Below are 22938 nucleotides of genomic sequence, written 5' to 3'. Positions count from 1 at the left end.
TTAAGGAGGAGATGGTTGAGACAGAGCAGCTGACGGCAGCCTTTATCCAGTTTGCATGGATTTGGGGGAGCCTTTGAACTGCAAGCCGGATTGTCCAGATGCGAAGAATGCCCCCTTCCTCATGTGCCCACAGGGTTCTCTCTGAGCTTCCTCTGGCTAATGGCTGCCCCTAATCAGTTTCACAATCAGGCTTTGTCAAGAATGCGGCGCAACAGCAAACTCAGGTGTCATCTCTCCTTTTAATTCTGCAGGACTCTGGCCAACCCATTCTGGGGTACAGTCCCATGTACCCCTGACTCTGCATAGGATCATTTCTGAAATTCACATAGAGCCCATAGAGAGTGGAGGTGGAACTTTTCCGTAGCACATAGGAGCTGCCCGTACCAGCACAGCCTTGGCCACAGACAGGCACGGCCAGCTCCTGCTGGTCTAAGGAGCAAGAGGCTGACAAGAACAACCGTTTTTGTTTTTTTTTCTACTTAAAGAAAAAAAAAGTTCCACAAACCTGTTTTTAAAACCTTTCTTTGGTGCTTTAGGACCTAGAGAAGGAGGCAGAAGAGAAGGAGGAGGAGGGAGAGGAGGAGGAGAAAAAAGAGAAGGAAAAAAAAACGAGAAGGAAGAGGAGGAGCAGGAGAAGAAGAAACAGCAACTGCTCCAAAATCACTTTCATGACATGCATATCCTCTCCTCGACCACAAGTTTTATTACACTATATAATCCAATAATCCAGTTAATTTCTTTGGAGAGATGTTATATATACAGGTGGCATTTGGATGGAATCACAGGCCGTAAACCTGTCCACTCCTATCGGGTTTAGAATACAGAGGAAGAACCTGTTTTACAGGCTTCCTAGAATTTTTACATGGTCGATTGCCTGGCTTTTGTATTCTGGAACACATCAGAGCATCCACACAAGTATGTACATACACGTATGCACACATATGAATGCATATACATATATCCTACTAAATGGTGGCAGGATTTTTGATTTACTGAAAAGGCTGGTTTGAATTTCCTCCAAAATGTTTAGCTATAGGACAATGTATTAAGCGTATTCTTAAAGGTAAATAACTGCAGCCAATAAAAGTTGGGCCCATAAAGGGTCCCATCTTCTACCAGTTTTCTACACTGAGAATTACTACCGGTGTAATCATGGCTCCCTGCACACTAATATTTCCTCTGATACAGTATGATCAATGTTGTGGAAAAACATTTATTATATTTCTTCTAGCTACTTAAAGGCATTACTGAATTATGGGCATCGCAAAACGAATCCACTGTGCATTTTTTCTTTATGTGACGTTTTTACAATCTTCATTTTCTGCTTTGCAGCCAGTGAGCTATAGAGATCCACACTCCGTCCCTCTCCCAGCTGCCACTGTGGCCACCTTCTCCTTTCTGCTTTATTACGTCTGAAAGACACTTCATACGATAACCTTCCCTTTCGCTCTGGGCTGGACCCTTCCTGACAGGGAGGAAGCAATGAGAGAAATTATAAACAATCAGTGTTGTCCAGGACACTTCCTAATCCCCTTGACAAGGGTTATGAAGTTTCGGCCGAGGAAAGAATGAGGGATGGAGAGTGGTTCTGGAACTGCCGATAGGCTCGGGATGGCCGTGGGTTGTGTGGTTTTGACATTTAACAATTTTATTAACATCTTTGCTTCTTATTCCCCTTAATCTGCAGGGTCTGCAGCCAGAAATGAGTGTGTCCAGCCAACAGCCCGTGTCTCAGGCCCTGCCAGGGGATGAATCAATTAGCAGGAGAAGCCATGATGCAAACGTTCTGGGGTCACTTGGGAGGCTGTTTGCCTTTTTGATAGAGAAAGCACACCATAAATAACATCACACCTCAGGAAATCATTCCGGGAGGCCCAGATGCTCGCAGGACGGCTGCCGGGACAGAGGGGAGCGTTGGCTCCTTGTGTGGATTTCCCTCATCCCAGTCAATGGAAGATTTGTAGTAAAATCAAAATATTTTAAAGGAGGACAGTGTGTGGTAGCAGAGGCATGTTTAGCCATTTTTTTTTTTTTTAGTACCAGAACCCGTGATTTATGACCCACAGTTACAGCCAACTTTATTACAAAAATGACTTCACCCATAATAACCTTATTCAGGGCTCCTTGGAGTATGATGTAGTACCCCAAAGCATTATAATCTAACAAATATTCACAAACAATTCCGACTGCTGTCCCTTCCCCCCACCCACTCAGAGGCAGGGGTCCCTTTCTGCCTGCTGGGAGAAAGAAGTCCCAGGCAAGGTTCTATAGTCTTTCTGTGGAGACTTGCCAGGCCCGGTGGCCAGGCTGCCTGATGGCTTTCAACTTTATCTTCCCAACCTGTGCCCTAGGGGACAGTAGACTGGATCCATTCACTTACACTTCCTCCCTAAACCTTCCTGTCTCCCTCCCTCCTCCCTGACTGAGAACTCAGACAGCAGCAGGCAACTCCCCTTTTAATTGCCATGGTAACAGACAGCTGCATTAAAATGGCCAGGGCTGGGGGTGGGGGGGAAGGTTCCAAGCAATGTCCCCTGGGTGTGCCAGGATCTGGGAACTGGTCCTCCATCTTATTAAATTCAGGTGTCAGTCCCTAGCAGTCGTGTTAAATTTACACCCTCCAAGTGGGTTAGTGGGATTACTTGTCCATTTGCATTAAAACGGGTTTCTGTCATTAAACTGCCATACAATAGGAGTCCTTGGGACAAATTAATGAGCTCTAAATATCATCAAGTAGAAGCTCACTTCACCAAGACAGCCACCATGAGGTCGAGGGGATGGCTGCTCACTGTCCTCACCCTGGAGAACCATAGTGCCTGTCTCATCCTGCTTCTCCACCACAAGATGGGTGGGTTTAGAGCCCGCTGGGGGGGCTGGGATGTTCTCCTCTACCCAAGCCCTAGACTTGTCTCTTCATATTCCTTATTCCAGATGTGAGGTCAGCATTGACCTTGTCTGCTGAAAATCGCTGAACAGCCATTGGCTTCTTTCCTGTGCGACAGGCCTCAGCTTCATTTCTCTTCACTTGTTTTCCGTTTGTCGTAGGGGACCATCTGTGTTTAGCGCGGCCTAGTAACAGCGCGAACACAAGACAGTGTCAGGTGCAGCCACAGGGTATGTCTGTGCTCTAAAATGTTCTCCTGTTAGTGGAGCCCTGACCTACCAGTTAGCGGCCTATCCTTTGGAACACCGGCCCCACTGAAAGCTCCTTTCCCAGATGTCTAAAAAGCTTTTTGAAAAGTTGCACTTATTTGTGTGTGAGTGTACACACACACACACACACCCATGTGCCATAGCACATTTGTGGAGGTCAGGGGACAGCTTGAAGAAGTTGGTTCTTGACTTTGACTGTGTGGATCCTGGGAATTGAACTCAGCTTGCTGCACTTGGAAGTAGGTACCTTTGATCACTGGGCCACCTTGCAGTCCCCTGGGGGAGACTTCCCTGAAGGTTGCATTTGCCCTGTTCACAAGCATAGCTAATGCTTGCCCTCACAAAGGCATGATAGGTATAAGCAGAAATTATTTCTCAGAAGCCAATAAATAAAGCCCCGAGCCTTTTGTTATCGAGAGAAGGTAGGAGGCTGCTAGATGCTCTTCCTGCCTCACACTGTGATCTCATTTCTGTGTAGCCTTAACAGGGGACAGTAATGTATGATTGAGACACTGCTATATTTAGGAATGACAAGATGGGCATTATTAATAGCTTAATTGACATTAAGGCAATTACCCCTACCCTTATTACAGTTTGTAGAATTACTCAGAAAATATTGGCTGAGGCCTTTCTTTCCCTAGAGCTACCCAAGGATACAGCATTTTATTTCATGCCAGATCTCGGCTTTGACATTAGATACTTAGCCATAGAATGATTCCAGTAAATCATTATAAATGCATTATAATAAAGATGTTATGAGCTATCAGATATTAACCCCCAACCCCTAAAGAGAGATAAATAGTTCAGTTGCATGATTCCCACTTTTGTTTCATAAGAAATAAGCTTTTGCAGAGAGCAACTGACTAATGAATTATAAAATGGTGTGTTGAGCTCAGATAATTAAACAATGCATTTTAGTGTCTGGTGCAAGATGAACACTAAATCATACACAGATAAAAAAGGGGGGGGGACCCAAACCCAGGCCCAACTCCTGGTCTCAAATACAGTTAAGGTTGGTCTATAACACAAAAATGCTTCAGACTTCTCCTCACCTGATTACAGGGGTATGTGCCACATATAAGACCAAGATGCAAATGGAGGAACAAAACCAAGAGACAGAACAAGATTCCTAGAGGTATTAATTTCAGATAAACCTTCAAGGCTATTTTAAAGGAGATAAAATGTAAGAACTAAGGAGGGTCTAAGTTTCCTCATACTTTTAACTTTTACTTTTGATCTCTAACCTCATAGTGAAGCATGTGAGTGGTCCTTTGCATGTTGGGGTGAAAACCGTGGTGTTAATTGTGGCCTTGGCCTTGAAGCATTGCAAAGACAACTGTGCTCTGCAGACTGAGAGAGAGGAGGAGTTGGTTCGAGTTCCAGTCATTATGGTCAGGTCCGGTTCGGCATCCAGCAAGCCTCCACCAATGTTATATGGCATTTTTCTCTGGCCTAACTACCCAGGTTGGCCTGCTAAATGTGCTTTAGTCTCTTTACTTTTTCTTTAAATCTCACCCTCACCCTACCCCGACACACACACGCACACACACACACACGCAATTGTAAATGTATGACATGAGAAATTCTGCTGAATTCACTCAAGTATTCCTCATCGGGTCCCGCACAGGGTTGTTTGTGGCACAGGTTTTATAAATGTTCCCCACCCTGAGCAACATTAATCGTTGCAGCTACTGGTAACAACTAATGTCTTCTGAATGCTTATTATAAGGCAGGAAGTATACCACGTGTCACCAGCCTGTTAAACTTTCACAAGCATACGGAGCAAGTACTATTTTAATCTTCATCTTATGGGGAATTAAAGCTTAAAGATGTTATGTAACTTGCTGAAGGTCATACAAGCTCAAAAGGGGGAAGCTGCGACTTACTTAGAATCAGTCTGGATCTGGAGTCTAGCTTCTTCAGGCTGATTTTGTCAGCCCTCTCATCTTGTTGACTGGCCTTACCAAGGGACATCATGAGTATGTGCCCACTCTGAGCTGCAGTACCCTTAGGACCTTGATCTTTGGGGTTCCAGAAAGCCTGGTTTACAATTGCCCAAAAGTTACTTATTTTAAAACCCCTGGAACATTACATAAAACCACCCCAGAAGACATTCATGATGTAGACAGGGAGGTGACACTTTGGTTGGAGCAGTCCTGTCATTCCTGACACCCTGGATGGCCGGCAGCCTCGCTCCAGCTCGGTCATGAGAGACAGAAAGCCTCCCAGTCTTGCTCAGAACACTGGTGCTTCCTAATGACCCCAGACTCAGAAACCTCACACCTTCCTTAACTGAAGGAGTAAAGGAAGGGGCGGGAGCATTCCAACCTTAGGGATAAATTATCTTAGCAATTTAAGATTTGCTGTGTTATCAGATAAAAGACAGGTGTGAGTTTGCTGAAAATGTTGTGTTTGGAAACAGAGGTCCATGCAAGCGGTTGCAGTGACACTGTGATGGGTCTGTATAGCAAATAAATAAATAAATAAGACACACCTGTGAAACTAGCCAGCACAGAGCTGGGGGGGGCTATTTGTAAGTACCGATCCATTTGCTTTAAGCTTGTCTCCATTTGCTCTGCACCTGTGTTTCAAAGCACAGCAGTTGGACGTATCTTCCCATAATGTTCACACATGGTTCTGATTCTGTGCTATGGACAGTCACTGCTAGAGCCCCAGGGCCAGGCACACTGTCCTTTGAGCCACTGAACTGTGTGGCTCCTTCGCAGGTGGTCAAGCTAGTGGTCTGTCTGCTATTTTGAATGGAGCTACTGTGTGTCACTTACAGGCTGAATCATGTCTGCAGAAGACCCCCTAGCTCTCTCTCTCTCTCTCTCTCTCTCTCTCTCTCTCTCTCTCTCTCTGCAGAAGTGACCTTGGCAGCGTGTGTTGAGAAGACTGAGTGCTTGATAGCCTGGATTCCTAAAAGATTTGGTTCAGCCCCAAGTTAGACACACAGCATCCGCAGAAAGTAAACTTCTGTTAGACTAGGCACTGACATTTGGAGGTTGTTTATTACAATAACAAAACCCAGCCAATCCTGACTAATCCAGGCGCTGACTTTTTGTTCAGAAAATATGGACCTTCTTTCCAAGTCATAAACCGTTATTTCTTTTCCAATAGTTTTATTCACTCAGTAAATAGTTTAAACTTTTCATCCTGTCGGCACAGTCTCAGGTGTCTAAAATCACCAGGAAGACCTTGAATTGTACCAAGTGGCATCTTGTCCTTCACTGTGGACAAATATTGTTACTGTACCATATGCAGAAGAACAGAAAAAGATGAGGTTGGTCTTTTCAGCATCACATGGGATCGTGGGATAACGAAAGGGATATGAAATGAGAAGAAGAAAGAGTACAAGCTGGCAAGAATAATTTGGGGGGGTAGGCGGGGAAAGTAGAGAAAAGAGCGGCACAAAGCATGGGCACCGTCTCTGCAGCTAGCTGCTGCCAGTTGCTTGCAGGCAGTTGCCACTCCTGGTGGAGACGTGCGACTCTCAGCATCTTTGACCTTCGGCATCTCTACATCAACTTTCCGTGGTACTCCAGAAATGCTGGCTGAAAGGCTAAATGAAGGAACTGATCCCCCATTTTTACAGTCTTGGAATCCTGTAGAGCTAAGTGGTCTGTGACTATAAATGGTCTTCCATCACACTTTGAGACACAGTACAGAAAGGGAGAAGAGGGCTAGAAATAAGTGAGTTTGAATAGCTCCTCATAATCTTTAAACCCAGGTCCTTGAAAAGAGCAACTCTGAGGTCAGAGCAATAATTCTTTGTCCTAGAAACAGGACATCACTGATAACTCAGGGCAGTCCATTTTTAAAAGCTCTTCAAATAAACTAGCTAGAAATTCCCTTGTTTTGTTTGCTTCTGGCTGGCCAGAATGGAGGGTCCAGTTAGCATGGAGGCGTCTATGACCTTGAAATGGGGAGAAGTGGGAGAAGGGGAGCTGAATACAATTTGCTGAATAATTATTTTCAACACTTTACATGGAACAAGGAATGCAAATGTGCCAGGGGGTTGGAAAGGAAGAGCTGTGATTCATTCCCCGGGTAAGGCACCTGGGAACCTTTAGTAGATTATTCAGCTAGTTACAGGGTAACTCCCCTTATCTGAGATCTGCAAAATGCCTGTGGTAAAGCTGCCCACCCCCCATCACCATTCAAGGATTCTCCCAAGCAAAGCTAATAGGATCCAGAAGGAAGTTGGACCTTTCTCTGGTGGAAAGCGCACACCCACGTTTCTAATCTTGATGGACTTATCGGTACATGGCGCATGTCTGTGTGAGTGTGCAGGCAAAGCTCAGATGCCCAGCACCTGACACCAGAATGCACAGGATGACCTGTCAGCTGCTGCTTTCTAGCTATAAGAGGATAGCCACAGCTTAGGACAGACAGGGGACATGGGTCACATAGGGAGTCACTCTTATGCCACATTGAATCACAGGAGAGGCAGTGTTCCCTCCAAGCGAGCTACAGCTTGAAAAAACAACAAGAATCTCCTGGCTTGAGTATCTCTTGGGGGTGAACACTACACTTCCTAGTTTAAGTCCATCATTCTCTGTCCACCGCAGCAAACTGCATTCCTCTCTCATTGTTTATCAGAAGAATAAACATTCTTAACTTCCCTAGCTTGAATACCCAAAGTCATGAGACTTACTTTTTTTCCCTTTGTCTTGACTAGTTTTATGTCAATTTGACACAAGCTGAAGTCACCTGAGAGGAGAGAATCTCAACGTGGCCGGTGGTGGGCGGGGGGGGGGGGGAAGGATATAAGAGTGGGATAAGCAGACAAGCCTGTAGTGCATTTTCTTAGTGATTGGTGGAGAAGGGCCCAGCCCATTTTGGGTGGGGACACCTCTGGGTTGGTGAGCTTGGGGTCTATAAGAAAGTGGGCTGAGCAAGCCTGTAAGCAAAACTCCTCCATGGCCTCTGTATCAGCTTCTGGTTCCAGGTTCTGGCCCAGTTGGATTTTCCTTGATTTTCCTCAGTGGACTGTGATTCAGGATATGAAAGGCAAACAAACCCCTTCGTCCTTAAGTTGTGTTTGGTCGTGGTGTTTCTTCGTAGCAGCAGTGGCCCTAGCTGAGACAGACCTTTTATTCAAACCCTTGCTCTTAAATGAATTTGCCCTTGTCTTATTGCCCGAAATATACCTTGGTAGTACATCTAATTCTCAACCACTGCCTTCCTACAGGAAACATGAAACACACATAATGAAATACTGACTGTCCCATAATCCAAGCAGAAATGATGAGTATTTCAATAACAAAGGTTCTAAGCACTGGAGGGTTTAAGTTTAGTAATGATGTAGTTTCATCATTACTAACAAAATAATTTGTTACAATTCTGTTGAAGGATACAGAGTTTTGTTAAAAAGGAGTCTCATTAGGTAACTCAGGATGACTTCAAATTCACAATCCTCTGCCTTGACCTCTGAAGGGCTGAGCCTGAAGTTCTATAAGGCCCCTGACTAAATTCTAATATTACTGTGAAGCTGATATTTCTCACTTTTGACCTCTTTTCCCCCTACTCAAGCAGTTGGGCATCTCTGTACTCTGACCCTGGAAAGGCATGAGAAAGTGTTCAAGGGAGGGGAGTCTCTTCTCAACTTGGGCATTTCCAAAGCCTAGCCCCTTAAGGAAAGCAAGTGTAGACTAAAACATTGGTTCTACTCCTTTGCCTTAAACACCGTTGGCTTAGGTAGAGAATTCGAAGACAGCAGTGGAAGCAGAAATGTTCTACTCTTCCCACAGGTAAAAGCCTGGAAGTTGCAAGATCCCTGTTAATAGGAGTAGAGGTGAAGAAATAAAGCCCGGAGAACAATATGGTTAACTGGAGGTTAATTTGGTGTCATTTGATGAGACTGAAATTCTAGAGAAAGTTTTACAGATATAAATAAGAGCTCCGTAGATAAATGATTTCAGCAGAACGACTTTCAATGGGAGAAAGAAACTTTAAAACCTAAATGACCATTGATAGAAGAAGAAACAAATAAAGGTAGAGTTGTGTTGAGTACGGAAGGTTGTGTCGCAATAGAAAGTAGTGGTTAAAACAACAGGAAGAAATTGGACGTTAGACCTCAGACTCTTAACTAGAGAGCTAACTCTAACTCTAGAGAGCTAAGCCAAAAGCACCTCGTTTGTGGATGGGAAAGAGTGAAAGACGGGACGAGTGGTCCTGTAAACAAATGTTATTGTTTACACTTCCAAAGGGCCTTTTGTCCATGCTGACCAGGGACGCCCCAAGTTATGCTGTGCATTTCTTAGTCTCTTCTAGGAGATGGAAACATCCTCCTCTGACATCCCCAGTGCCGGCACAGAGGAACAAGCAGCAGAGGGAAGCATGGGGAAAGGGTGGAATGCTGCCCTTGCCTTTGATCTCTCAGCCTACACAAGGAACAGAACCATAGCACGAGCCACGGAGTGCAGGGCACAGTTCCCGTGGATGCCTTAATTCCTGCATTTACAGCGTAGCACCTCAGGAGCCTTCCTGGCTCACCATATTCTCACCAACAAACAAGGGGTCTAACTAGAAAGAATACCACCTTCAAATCATCCTTGCAACAAATCTAAGCTTCAAATCCAGAATGTAAACTGTCTTAATTTCACTGATATAATGCACACCTGTAAAAGAAAAAAAATATTTTTTTTTCTCATTGACTTTTCCCAACTCTTTTGTTGGTATCCAGACATTTTCTGGTTATCCAAAGACAGAGATAACATAATATGCTGTTTTCTGACATAAGGTTTAATTTCTAACATTCCTATCCATTCACAGCCACAATCATTGCGCTTTCTGGACAGTCACTGCAAAACCATTTCTACACTAACAGGCAACCTGGGTATGTTTTTCTCTTTTTCAAACATCAGGAGTCAATGTCAAATGGGATGGCCTTGACTCCCTCTCTGCCAGACTGAGGTGGGAGTAGCCTTTCCCCTGCCAGGATGCTGACCTGTCAGCATGGTCTGGTGAACAGGGAGGAGTGGGAGTCGGAAACACCAAGCTAAGCCCTAATTGTGTGGCCGACCTGGGCGGTGACATCACAGGGACTCTTCAACTGCTGCACAGCTTCTGCAAAAGAGGAGAAAAGTTGCAAAGGGAAAACATTCCCTTCAAAGCACGTCATGTTCTAGTGGCCAAATGCTACAGTCACTAAGGAAGCAATAGGAGACTTCTTCCCCCAGAAGGACTAAGTGGCTTAGTCCCACCCACACTGGACGGATGTCACAGCCAGCCATCAGAGACCTTCCATGCACACAGCTTGTGTCCACTTTATGCCTTTAAAGTAGCATACACTCTATAGTTATTAATAGTTTCTTCCTGAGAGCGGCCATGAGGAAAGGGCATTTCCATCTCCCCCATCTTTAATGGCAAATAAGTAATGATGTGTTGGAAATTAACAACAATTAACAGTGTGTGTGCACAGTGGCAGAAGGTCAGAGACTCTGAGGAAATGCAGTGTTTAGCTTCTTGGGTGGAATCTCTCCATTTCAACAAGAGGGACTGCAGGAGAATGGTGCCTGGGAAATAGCTTGCGGTTGCCACAACTTTCCAAATGGAAAAAACATCAACCCTGGCTCCGTTGCATATTACATCATTTCTCTGGTGGACCATGATGATTCCAATGTTTTCATTCAACACAAAGAGAACTGCCAGCAGGTCATGTGTTCAAAGGTTCCTTTCTAGGACTGACCCTGTTAATAGAAGGGGGAAGTAGCCGGGCATGGTGGCACACACCTGTAATCCCAACACTCTGAAAGGCAGAGTCAGGCAGATCTCTATGAGTTTGAGGCCAGCCTGGTCTACAAAATGAGTTCAGGACAGTCAAGGTACACACACACACACACATTAAAAAAAAAATCAGATACCAGCTTCTTTTATTAAGTTTTAGTTTATAGAGTCTGGTGAATTTCTGAAGTTGACTCTTTCTATAACAGTTATGGAAATTACATGTGTGGGTGTGTGTCACATGTTGGTGTATGTCACATGTTGGTGACTCTCTGCAAGGACTGTGTAGACGGGCAGGTTAATAAATAAAGGGCCTTAACTCCTTAGCCTGACAGATGAGTGTCAGATAACATCACATCACTGGTGCGTCTTCCGCTGGGCTTGCTCTATGGCACTTCCCTCACAGAGAAAGCTCAGGTATATCACAACCTTGAAGATAAGGCCAAAGAAAGCAAGTCAGATTCAAATATGCACGCTGATGGTCTAATCAAGGATATCCACCAAGGGTAACCTGCTATAAAATGTGGATAGGAGAGATAGATTCCGCTTCCACCCACAAAGTAATTACAATTATAATTACATTACCTGTAATTATAAACATAATTAATTATATTCCTGCCGTGCTCTAAAGCTTACAAAGTACATTCGCATGCATTAATTATTTAACCTCGGCAGTATCTTGTGATGCAGACAAAGCAGAAAACCCACAGAATAAAACCAGGGGCTTCACACTGAGTCCAGACCTATTGCTTCCAGGTGGCCATTTCCTCCTTTCCCTCCTGCGATTACTTCCTTACACCAAGCCAAAGCTGAAAATGAGAAGAGAACACAGGTTCTGAAACAGTAGTGCTTCTGGCCTCTTTGTCAAGCAACATCCAGAATGAGGCTTGGGTAGGGGGGAGAGTTTAAGGATGCGCTTAGAATTTATGACACCAGTCACACAATGACCTCAGTGTTCTGATTTAGATCAGATGTGAAGTACTAGTTAGCAGGTCCCAGGTTTCAGCTTATGTATTCACAACTAAAAATACTTCACAGGATGACAGAGCTAACGTTCTTGCAAATCTGGTAGAAGCAGAGGGCTGGGAATGCAGGGGAATGCAGAGTGCTCCAAATAGCCACAGCTGATGGCTGGTGGAGAAGAGCCATCAGGAGGAGACCCAGCAGATACCCCTTGGCTTTGCATCTCAGATCCATGCACACTCCCAACTGCCTTGAAAAGCCATGTGTTGTATATCTATCACAATCTCTCTTGGGCTATCCCATAGTGCTTTAATATCCTAAATAATGCCCTCTGTTCCCTCTCCCCCTGAGATATCTCATTTGCATGGCTCTAGACAGCTATTTATATGTTGGAGCCTCACCTGGCCGTTCTGTTCCAGCCCAGTGCCCATCTTCTCCAGCTAAAAGGAATGATAAACGTTGGCCCTTTTCTGGGAACTGCTGTCTTCTTGGCAGAGGATTTTTATACTCTGATAACTACAGTAGAAGCTGTGTGATTCAGTGTCCCGAATGGGGCTGCCAAAAATCTGAGCCAGCAAATGAGAGACTTCCCAGCACTTGTTAGAAATACAGATTCTTGAGAGTCTAGGGAAAACTTTCAAAAGAAATTGAAGTGTCTACAAGACCAAACTGCTTGATTGGCTGAAACACTCTCCACCCCCCAGTGTTCTGGGGTTTAAAAAAATGTTTATTTCTTTATTATATATATATATGAGTGCTTTGTCTTCACACATACCAGAAGAGGGTATCAGAAACACATCACAGGTAGTTGTGAGCCACCATGTGGTTGCTGGGAATTGAACTCAGGACCTCTGTGAGAGCAGTCAGTGCTCTTATCCACTAAGCCATCTCTCCAGCACTGCCCCCCCCACCAGTGTTTTGTTTCTGTGGTGCTTGGAATTGAACCTAGGACCTCACACAGCCTAGAAAAGCATTATATCCACTATTGAGCCACATACCTATGCGCAGAAACCCTCCCATCCTCTTCTTTCACCTCTGCTGAGAAGAGTATGGTCATACTTGATATTCATTTACAGACAGTGACAGGAGAGCTTAGAGAAAGAGAATGAACAGCACACCACAGTTCAAGTTTCCCCAGCAAGGAGACTAGCGTAGATTTTGAACTCAGCCACACCATGATCCAGCTCAAGTTTAGAAGGATGTGGGACCTGAACAAGGTTGGTTCTCATACAAGCAGATTTTTGGCAAAGAAACAAGTTTGTCAGCCATAACCCAGAAGAAAAATCCCAAGAGCAGGGATTAAAATCAGAGCAATGGAATCAAAGAGGAAGGATGATGTGCTAGCTTGACTTAGGCCAGTGTGTGAAAAGAGAAAACCTCAATGGAGAAAATGCCTCCGTTAGATCCAGCTGTTAGGCATTTTCTTTATTAGTGATGAATGGGTGAGGGCCCAGCCCATTGTGGGTGGGGCCATCCTTGGGCTGGTGGTCCTGGATTTTATAAGAAAGCAGCTGAGTAAGCCAAGGGAAGCAAGCCAGTAAGCAGCACCCCTCCATGGTCTCTTCATCAGCTCCTGCCTCCAGGTTCCTGCCCTGTTTGAGTTCCTGCCCTGTGAGTCAAATGAACCCTTTCCTCCCTCTTTAACCATGGTATTTCATCAAAGCAATAAAAACCATAACTATGATAGATGAGATTCCAGACACTGCAGCGGCCAGAGGAGCAGCACTGGAACAGATATGAGATGGGAGGGCAAGGGGCTGCGAGGGTCAGAAAGTGCTCTGAGAGCTTCCTCCAGGAGGAAGACTGCTGTTGATCAAAGCAGAGAACACCAACACCACTTCAGCCTCTTCTCCATAGTCTACAAGCTCTACTCGATGTTTAATGTCTACAACAGTCTTCGGAAGCTACTGTCATTACACACCCATTTTTACAGTTGAGATAACTGAAGCCCCCAAAGGCAGAGCAATGATGCCTGGGAAGATATCTCGGTCTTGATGATGTGCTTGCCTGAGTTCCGTTCTCAGAACTCATGTAGACGATCTGGGCATGGCTGTGAGGGTTTGTAAGCCCCGTGCTGAGGAAGCAGAGACAAGAGGACCTTGGGGTTTTCTGGCTTATTAGCTTAAACCCGATTGCTGATGCCTAAGGTGTGGGCGAGACGCTACCACAGCCCTCAGAGTTAATACTTCCCGGGTTTGGGTGGAACTAAGGAAAAGGCTAGAAGCTATACTGAGAGCTGGGTGAAGGTGGTGAATTCAGTCACTGGCCCGGAATGAAACCTGAGCGTCTGCTGGGAGGACTCACTCTCAAGGACAGTGCTGGTATTAAATAAGGCAGATAAGGAACCCTCCGGGGACTGCTGTGCCGAGCATGTCTCCCTGCAGGGGTCAACTGGTGTAGACCAATCTGTCACCCTGTACCACCCTTCTCCACAATAGGAGGTCTCTGTGGCTTTCGGATCCAGGCCCAGGTCAGGCTGTGGCGCCTGCCTCCCCTTCTGTCACTGGGGCGCATCTTTTTCTTAGCCAATGGGAAGAGGAGGAAAACACTTCAGCAGCTGCTGAATCCCAGAGTCTTTATTTGAGCTTTCCTGGAACAAGCAAGTTAGTGGTATTTATGACTTAAAAGAATTTCCATTTGTAAGTTTATCTTCTTGTCTGAAAAAAAAAAAAAAAAAAAAAAAAAAAGACTTTTTCTACCCTCAAACAACCAAAGACAATAAATCAAAGATTAAGGAGCAAAGACTTATCTCTACAAATAGGACCCGTAGAATTGCCAACACACTAATTTTTAGTATCAGGTATAATAAAAGGTTAAGTGACTTGGGGGCAGGGATGAGCTTCCCTTCACCCAGGGATACAGCACATGAGAATGAGCCTAGATGTTTTCCAGGATAAGGCAGGAACTGCTAGGCTAGCGTTTCCTTGTGGTTTCCAGCACTATGCTGTGGCTTTACCTCTTCTCTCCCACTCCCACTCAACTTGTTATTCTCAACTGAGTTTTGCCAGTTCCTGATCCGGCTGTCCAATCTGGTTCCTTTCTGTTTCAGAGAAACAATGGTGTCAAAACAAGTGTGTCTCCTTTATGGACACTGAACGGATGTAGAGTTCCAGCATGTCATCAGATGATGACAGGAGAGTTTGATGGCAGCCAACTGGTGTCAGAAGCTCTATGATTACACGGACTCATAAAAAAAAGTGCTCACTGTCCCCATGCTCCTTTGCTCACCATGCCTGTGTCAAGCACAGTCCCAGGGACAGGGTCAGACCTTCCACCCCAGCACCCACCTTGATTCTGCGCTTATCGCACTGCAAGCTGAGACCGTCATTTCCCCACTGCTCAGTCAGCCTTGTTCAGAAGTACAACAGAAGGCGCTGTGGCACCGCGATGCCCTTAGTCACCAGATGTTCATGATCCCGTTGCCATGTAGCTGGAAAAACTTTTTTTCTGGAGACTCTCTGTCTCTCGCTGTCTCTCTGTCTCTCTATGTAATGTATACTTTTTTTAAACTCAAGAGCATTTCCTATTCTCAGAACATTTTCTTTTTTTTTTTTCCAGAAAATGAAATCTTATTGACAATAGATGAATTCAAGGAGAAACACGTCACAACGAATGATGAGTCAACTACTAAGGTTAACTACATAATGAGTTATTGGTAGAAGGATTTTTTCAGTTTCTCAGTTCACTGACTTCTTTTCCCTCTTAACTATGTTTTGATTTTATTTTCTAATCTTATTCCATTTCTAATCAAAGTATATGATCTGTTTATATTTCAATTCCTTAAAATAGGTTGGGATTTCTCTTGTGGGATTTCTCTCTATATATTTAGCTCACAGCATGCACATATGTATTATATGAGGCTTATAATTTGTTACCTATATATTTTATATCCATATTTTCTTTTTACTCCATCTTTTTTCATAGAAGCATTTTTCTTTTTTCATATGGTACATTTTTATTAATATCTTCACTATTTTACACATATATCTGATGTATTTTAATTATACCCAATCCTCATTCATTACTCTTATCCCACACCCTTCACCTTTCTAATAGAACTTCCCTTAAATACACTTTATCTTTAGAATTTAAGTACCACAGCTTAACCCACTTTCTGTCATTTATTCCATACTACATAGAAAGGTTTCCAGCAAAATATAACCGACATACACAAGTATAAAATTGAAATCACATAAATCATGCTCATGAAAACTCTGTGTTCTCCAGCCCTGTCCCCTTGTGGGCGTATGGAGGTGTGAGCCACCCAAAATGGCTGCCTTGTGATCTGTGGCAGTAAGGAGGGATGGAAGGAAACAGGCTGTCACCAGCAACCGTCTCTTCCAGAGGAAGCCAAGCATTCGTCCACTGCTTCTTTCACAAGAAAGCTTACAGGCTCCAAAGCTCAAAGGGAAAGATTCATTATCCTTTTCCCTGAGAAAATTTTCTCCTTTTTTTCTCCCCCTTTCTTGAGAAATTTAAAATACATGCAAAAAAAATTTAAATAAATTCTCACAGTCATGCCCTCCACAATTAATAACTATTGACACTTGGTCAGATGATCCTCCTGTTTTTAATGATGTATTTCAGAGTCCAAATGCAATTACCTTTTATTAGCCTACTCCCCACTAGTCAAGGCAAATTGCTTTCGAGGGTTGGATCCTTTCAAGCAATCAAACGTGTGCCTTTGCACGCTTGTGTGTGCCACAAATAACACAAAACACCTATTCTATATGTGTTTTATGATTTAACTAAATGGCAATATCTGTTAAAGCTTATACAACTTTCCCCCTTTTTATTAAACTCCAAAAACACTGGAGTTTTGGCAATATATCCTGGTTTTTTGTTTTGGTTCTCTTTCTCCCTCTCCCCCCGCCCCCCGCCCCAACCCCAGTACCAGGAAATCAAACCCTGGACAAGCACTCCACCACTGACCTGTCTCCTCATCCCTCTTTTACTGTTTGTCATGAGACAGAGCCTAAGCTGCCCAAGCTGGCCTTAAATTCACTCTGTAGGTCACTGGGCCCTGAACTTGTCATCCCTCTTCGTCAGCTTCACAAGTAGTGGAGACCACATTCAACTCCTGGCTGAATTATATACTTCTAGCTCCTCACTTTTCTCTGTGAGAGTCACATTTATAATATCTTACTGCTGGATATTTAGCTTCTCTCCCTGCCCCCCAAGTCCTACAACAAACAATCTTGCATGGTCTCTTTGTACATACACACTAGTGGTTCTGTAAAAATAACCTAAGCAGTGGAGTCTGCGGGCCTAAGGCATTCGGGTTTTTTTTTTATTTTGCTGAGGTATTGGCAAAAGTTTTCTAAAGTGATTGAACTATGCCTCAGCATAAAGCGATGGAATGATTCTTCTCACATACTGTCCCTAGCAGGGCGTTATTCATTGATAATTGCCCCCAACTAAATGGTTTAAAAAGATGCAAGAGATTGAAGAGATTTCTCAATAACGTGCTTACTGCGTAGCATGAGGACCTGAGTGTCAGTCTCCAGCAGCTCTGTAAAAGCCAGGATCCGGGGCACACATCTGTCACCCCAGCATTGAGGGGATGGGGACAAGTGAGTCCAGGGGCTCACTAGACCACTAATCTAGCCAAAACAGGGACATCTTGGGTCACAGTCTCAAAAAATAAGGTGGTGAGCGACAGAGAAAACTACCAGATGTTAGCCTCTGGCTCCACATGTACACACGTGGGGAACACACCCTATGCCCACGCATACAGCACACACAGAGAGACAGGCAGGCAGGCAGGCAGAGACATGAACAGAGATAGAAAGAGACAGAGGGAGAACAAAAGAATTACACAATTAATAACCACAGGGTTAGGATTTGGGTTACTGGTAGAATTCTTTCCTAGCGTGTATGAGCCCTTGAGTTCAATCGTCACTACAAAAAACAAACAAAAAAACAAACCAACTCTATACACATTGGTTGTTGTTGTTATTTTTTGTTTGTTTGTTTGTTTCCCCAGCAGAGCTTCCTTGGCATAGTGATCTTTATCATATCTTTTATTTTTTTATTGGATTATTTGTGTTTTTACTGCCCATGTTCAAGAGTTCTGTCTATGTCTTAGATGGCGATCTTTTTAATAATAGATACATTGAAGTAACTTCCTGTTTTGGCAATGGTGACATACAGCACAGCGAGCACAGTGACGAGTTTGTCCGTCATATCTATTCTCTCCCCTCACTCAGTCTCTCTTCTTGAAAAACAGAAACAAACGAACAAACAAGCAACGCTGTAGTGTCTGCTCCAAGAGTTCCGAATGTGTGTGAAAAGGTTGGCTCCACGCTCTTCCGTAGTGTAAAATTTTGTAAGCTTAAAAGATAGCGTACTGGGTGTTTGCTCTTCACTGCGCTTCTTTGGCTTAAATATACCTGAAATGTAATTCTATATCGGTTTATAGATGGCCATGTTTGTGTGCGCACATGTGTGTGAGTACATGCACACACAGCATGTACATGTAGAGAATGTGCTGTTCCTCAGGACACGCCCACCCGTTGAGACAGGAACTCGTACTGGGACCGGAGGTGAATGGATTAGGCTAGGATGGCTGGCCAGAGCGCCCTAGCCATTTGCCTGTCTCCATTTCCCCTGTGCTGGGATGGCAATGCGCACTGCGCCGGGCTCAAACTCAGTCCGCGTTCATTGCCGCAACGTCATCGGTGGAGCTGTCTCCCTAGTCCCATGAGCTTTTTCCTTTCATTTTCTTTTAAGTTTTATTTTATTGACTGGAGGGCCACTTTTTAGAATTTAGCATCCAGAATGTGTTTAACCAGTTTCTTAGTAACTAACAATTAGATTTGGTGGCTTCCAAGATTCTGTTATTAAAAATTGTGTTTTAGCAACTATTCATATTATTTCTCCTCTAGAAGAAATCCTTAGAAATGGAAGAACTAAATTAAAGGCCATTAGTCTTTTTAAAACTATGTGTTATCAAACCATGTTGTCTAGAGGCTGTCCATTCTAGCCAGAAATGTACCTGCCTTTCTAAAAATTAATGTAATAACAGTGGGTAGCATTTACTCCATATTTGCTGTGTTCCAAGCACTGTTTTTAAATTTATTGCTTGTATTTTATTTTTAAAAACCCCACCAATAAAATAAAATGATATCATGAGCTTACACACAGTTTTCATCCATCTCTGATAACCAAGGGCATATGTCACATGGACGTGGCATAGAGACTCACACGCTCTGCCTTTCCCATACAGCTGCTAGTCCCTGCAAAGCAAATGCCAGGCACTGTAACATTCCATTCACAAATATTCCAGGAGTGCCTCTGAAGTACCAAGAATAAAAACAAAGAATAACAGAATCTCATTGGTATTCCTTGAACACTGACAATTAGTTTTTTACAACCATATAACATTCTACATTTGAATTTCCCTAACATCCTGACCTACAACACACCTTTCCACACTTGCTTTCTTTGGGTTAGAATCCAAACAAGGTCTTTGTTTCAATTGGCTGCCATGGCTCTCGAGTCTCTTTTAGTTCCTAATAGCTTCCATTCTTCTTGCTTTCTCACCATTTATTTATCAAAGAAAAAAAGAATCATTTGTCATTTTCGGCTGTATTTTATCTTTGTAGTAGTTTTTAGGGTTTTGTTTCAGTTTCAATGTTTTCCACAAAAACCAATTTTTTTCAGAATCAAATTCCAGTCCTTTTTACTCTAGAGTGTGTGTGTTTTGTGTCTTTTTAAAAAATAAAAACCTTTCGTACACCAAAAATATTTGTGTTTCTTCTCATATGTTTAGAATAACTTTATTTACATTTTTTTTGTTTTAATGGCCTGGAATTTATGTTTGCATATGGTATAAGGTAAGGATCTCATTTTTTCATGATGGAGCAGGTCTGTCTTCTACCTTTTTGTTTCTTCATGATTTGCATCTCTGATACAAAATACATTTCAGTGTCTTCATGGATCTGTTTCCAGGTCTGTTTGGTTAGTCTCTGTATCTGATCTCACTCTCACACCACATTGTTTCAATAACTCCTGCTTTTAGATATGTCAGGCCATTGTTAAGACAAATTTGTTTTAGGTTTTCTTTTAAGTGCAATAAAATCAAACTGCCCAGAGCCCTCCCATGTCCAAACAAGAATGGACATTTGGCAGACGAGCAACTGCAGTGGGAGTCTGGGTTGTCCTGCTAGATAAAGTTTAAAGGCTAGATTTCCTTTGTTTAGAAAAGTTTTATGAAGTTCTTTCTCCTATAAGCACATGTTCATGGTGTCATTTCAGGTCATGGGAGATTTTTTTCCCTATCCTGCTCCATATGTGTGGGGGCAGAGAAAAGCAGGGGTGGAAAAGACTCAAGAACTGGGAGCCAGAAAAAGGTTAACACATAAGATTTGGGCTTACAGATTAAAATTTGGAGGGCCCAGAAGTGGGAGAGGGTCAAGTCACAAGGCATGGAACTCTTGCTATTTGTTGTCCTGCTGACTTAGCAGATTTAAATTTCATAAAGAGCCACCAACAGAGCAGCTCATCAGATGCATAGTGTTTCACTAATATTTACAGTGTGGGAAGGATGGCAGCAGAGAGCATCCCGAGATCCGCACTCAGATGCGAGCAAAATGTTCTTGCTCCAACGGAAGGAGTCTGTGGAGCCTAGCCAGAGACCACTCTCAATCCTGAGAGCTCCCCGTGAGAACCGCTACCTGAGGCAAACGGCTCATCTCCCGCATCAAGCCCCCACAGGTCTTTGCACAGCTTCACAGGGCTAACTGAACAATGTCATGATGCGGAACTCCAGAGCCAGGAAGTGCACTCCACAAACAGTATACAGGGTACGGCAAAGCGACGGCAATGTGGTTTGGTTGCTTGGGGTTACCCTACCCAGGCAGGGCATTATGTCCATCCTGGAAGCCATGTGTTGCTAAATAAAACACCCGGTGCCAAGCGGAGAATACCTCCCCCTGAATTGCTGGTCAGAAGTGTGCCAGAGACCTCCAGAAGAGTTTGCACTATTGCTATTGCTCTTGGTTGCTCTCCAGAACTTGATGGTAAGAACCTATTGCTAAGGGCACCATGTGTATTAGTCACAGAACATGGAGTCCATTTCTTTCCTACTAGCAAACTTTCATGGTGCTGGAAGTTGTTATCTATGAGGGGGTCATCACCAGTCATGAACAGTCTTCAACAGTCCTACCCAACCATGAACTCTGTGAATCATATCACACCCTTTCTCCAAGTCTCAGAGACATCATAGAATGTGGGGAAGAAAAATATATAAGAGAAAGAAGTCAGGGAGAATCAGAGAACTCACAGCAGTCATGGTTGCTTACACAGGATCAAGTGGGGCCAACATTCTAGAATGGGGTGGAATCACATTCATGAGCTCCCACCTCTGACTAAGGACCTGTGGACATTTGATGACTTCTGTGTTGGAAGAATCTTTTCTCTAGGGGTGTAGCTTCTGCAGATACTGAGACTCACAGCCAAACTTTGGACAAAGTGCAGGGAGTCTTATGGAAGAAAGGAATTATAGAAGGACCCGGAGGGGACAGGAGCCCCACAAGGAGACCAACAAAGTAAAAAACTCGGGTCAAGGGGGCCTACAGAGACCAATGCAACAACTGAAAACCATGCATGGAGAGGACCTAGACTCCCTGTTCAGATGTGCCAATAGGCAGCTTGGTCTCCATGTGGGTTCCCAAGTAAGGGAAGCAGGGGCTGCCTCCAACATGAACTCAGTTGCCTGATCTTTGATCACTTCCTCCTGGAGATGCAGCCTTGCCAGGCCACAGAGGAAGAGGATCCAGGCAGTCCTTATAAGTCCTTTATAAGCTAGGATCAAATGGCAGGGAAGGAGTACTCCCCCTTTCAGTGGTCTAAGGGAAAGGGGATGGGGGGAAGAGGGAGGGAGGCGTGGAACCAAGAGGAGATGAGGAATGGGGATATAAAATGAACAAATTGTATAAAATAAATATAAAAAATTTTAATTTAATTTTTAAAAATGGGGGGGGAAAGGTGTAGCTTCTGCTAAGTCAATCAGGCCCCAGTGGGTGGACCCAGAACCAACGGTGTATGAGTGACTTAAATTGGACTTGGTAGGTTAATTTTTACAAAGAGTACAAAAAGCTATGGGGGGAAGGGGAGTGGATCTGGAAGTATTTAGGGGGCGATCTTGGGGATGAATACAACCAGAACACATTATACAAAACTCTCCAAGAATTAATTTTTAAAAAGAAAACAAAGGAAAAAAAAGAAATGCAGTTTGATCTACTGCACAAGGAAAATGACCTTGAGTTGTTGAGTCTCTGGTTTGTTGAGATGCAGTAAGGGGCTTTGACTCTTGGGAGAAGGAAGAAAATCAACTAATGCCATATTTCCTAAATGGTAAATAGCAATGAATTACATGATCGGTGACTTCCTGTTCAGGAAAATGACACTTGCTTATGAGAACAAGACTAATAAGTATATATTGAGCCCTTCTAATAGTGGGTAATCCATGTAAACAATGTGTGTAAGATGCCGGGTTTCATTGTCCGTTATTATGAACCTAGAAAGCCAAAGAAATGGAGAAAAATGGAGAGTTTTGATAGAGGACAAAATCAGAGAAGCTGCCATATAGTGTTATCCGGAGGACTCAGATGTAAGGGAATCATAAAAGCTGGCACAGAACAATAATGGAGAAGATGTTCCTGGCAGAGAAAGGAGCAGGCATAGCTCCACAATGCGCAAAGGCTTGATAGGGCGCAGGAGATGAAAGGGGAGTGAAAAACCAAGTTTGTTAAAACAGTCCAAACCTGCAGAAGGCAAGAGGTTGAGGAAGGCCTTATAGGCCAATGTGCCTTGTCCCATTTTTATTTCCAAAGTCCTAAGAGGAAGTCTTTTGATAGCTTTAACCAGAGAGGTGAAATTGTCTGCTTTACATTTACAAAAATCTTTCTATTTGTTGTGTGGAGAATGGGTGGTAGAAAGGATGTTTAAGCGAGAACATGGTGAACTGGACAGATTTAAGTGCAGCTGGGAAATGGAATTGACTGGGTCTGTCAGCAGGCTGTCCTGAGAAGGTGGAGGATATGGGGGAATTCCAGGGGACTCTGAGGTTCTTCCTGTCACCAGCCAGAG

The 22938-nt window shown here is 43.8% G+C and overlaps 1 long non-coding RNA gene across 1 annotated transcript; it reads right to left on the bottom strand.

Moving 5' to 3' along the window:
* Positions 1–11115: 11115 nt before the first annotated feature.
* LOC132656065 (uncharacterized) lies at positions 11116–12332 on the bottom strand. The gene is made up of 3 exons (XR_009594013.1): positions 12246–12332; positions 11625–11690; positions 11116–11310 (listed from the first exon to the last, which is right to left on the bottom strand). It is a non-coding gene; the product is annotated as an uncharacterized LOC132656065 (long non-coding RNA).
* Positions 12333–22938: the final 10606 nt, after the last annotated feature.

This window comes from Meriones unguiculatus, chromosome 8 (assembly GCF_030254825.1).
Source record: "Meriones unguiculatus strain TT.TT164.6M chromosome 8, Bangor_MerUng_6.1, whole genome shotgun sequence".
Lineage (NCBI taxonomy): Eukaryota > Metazoa > Chordata > Mammalia > Rodentia > Muridae > Meriones > Meriones unguiculatus.
The sequence above is the reverse complement of the archived record's forward strand: the minus strand, read 5'-3'. Positions and strand labels throughout refer to the sequence as shown.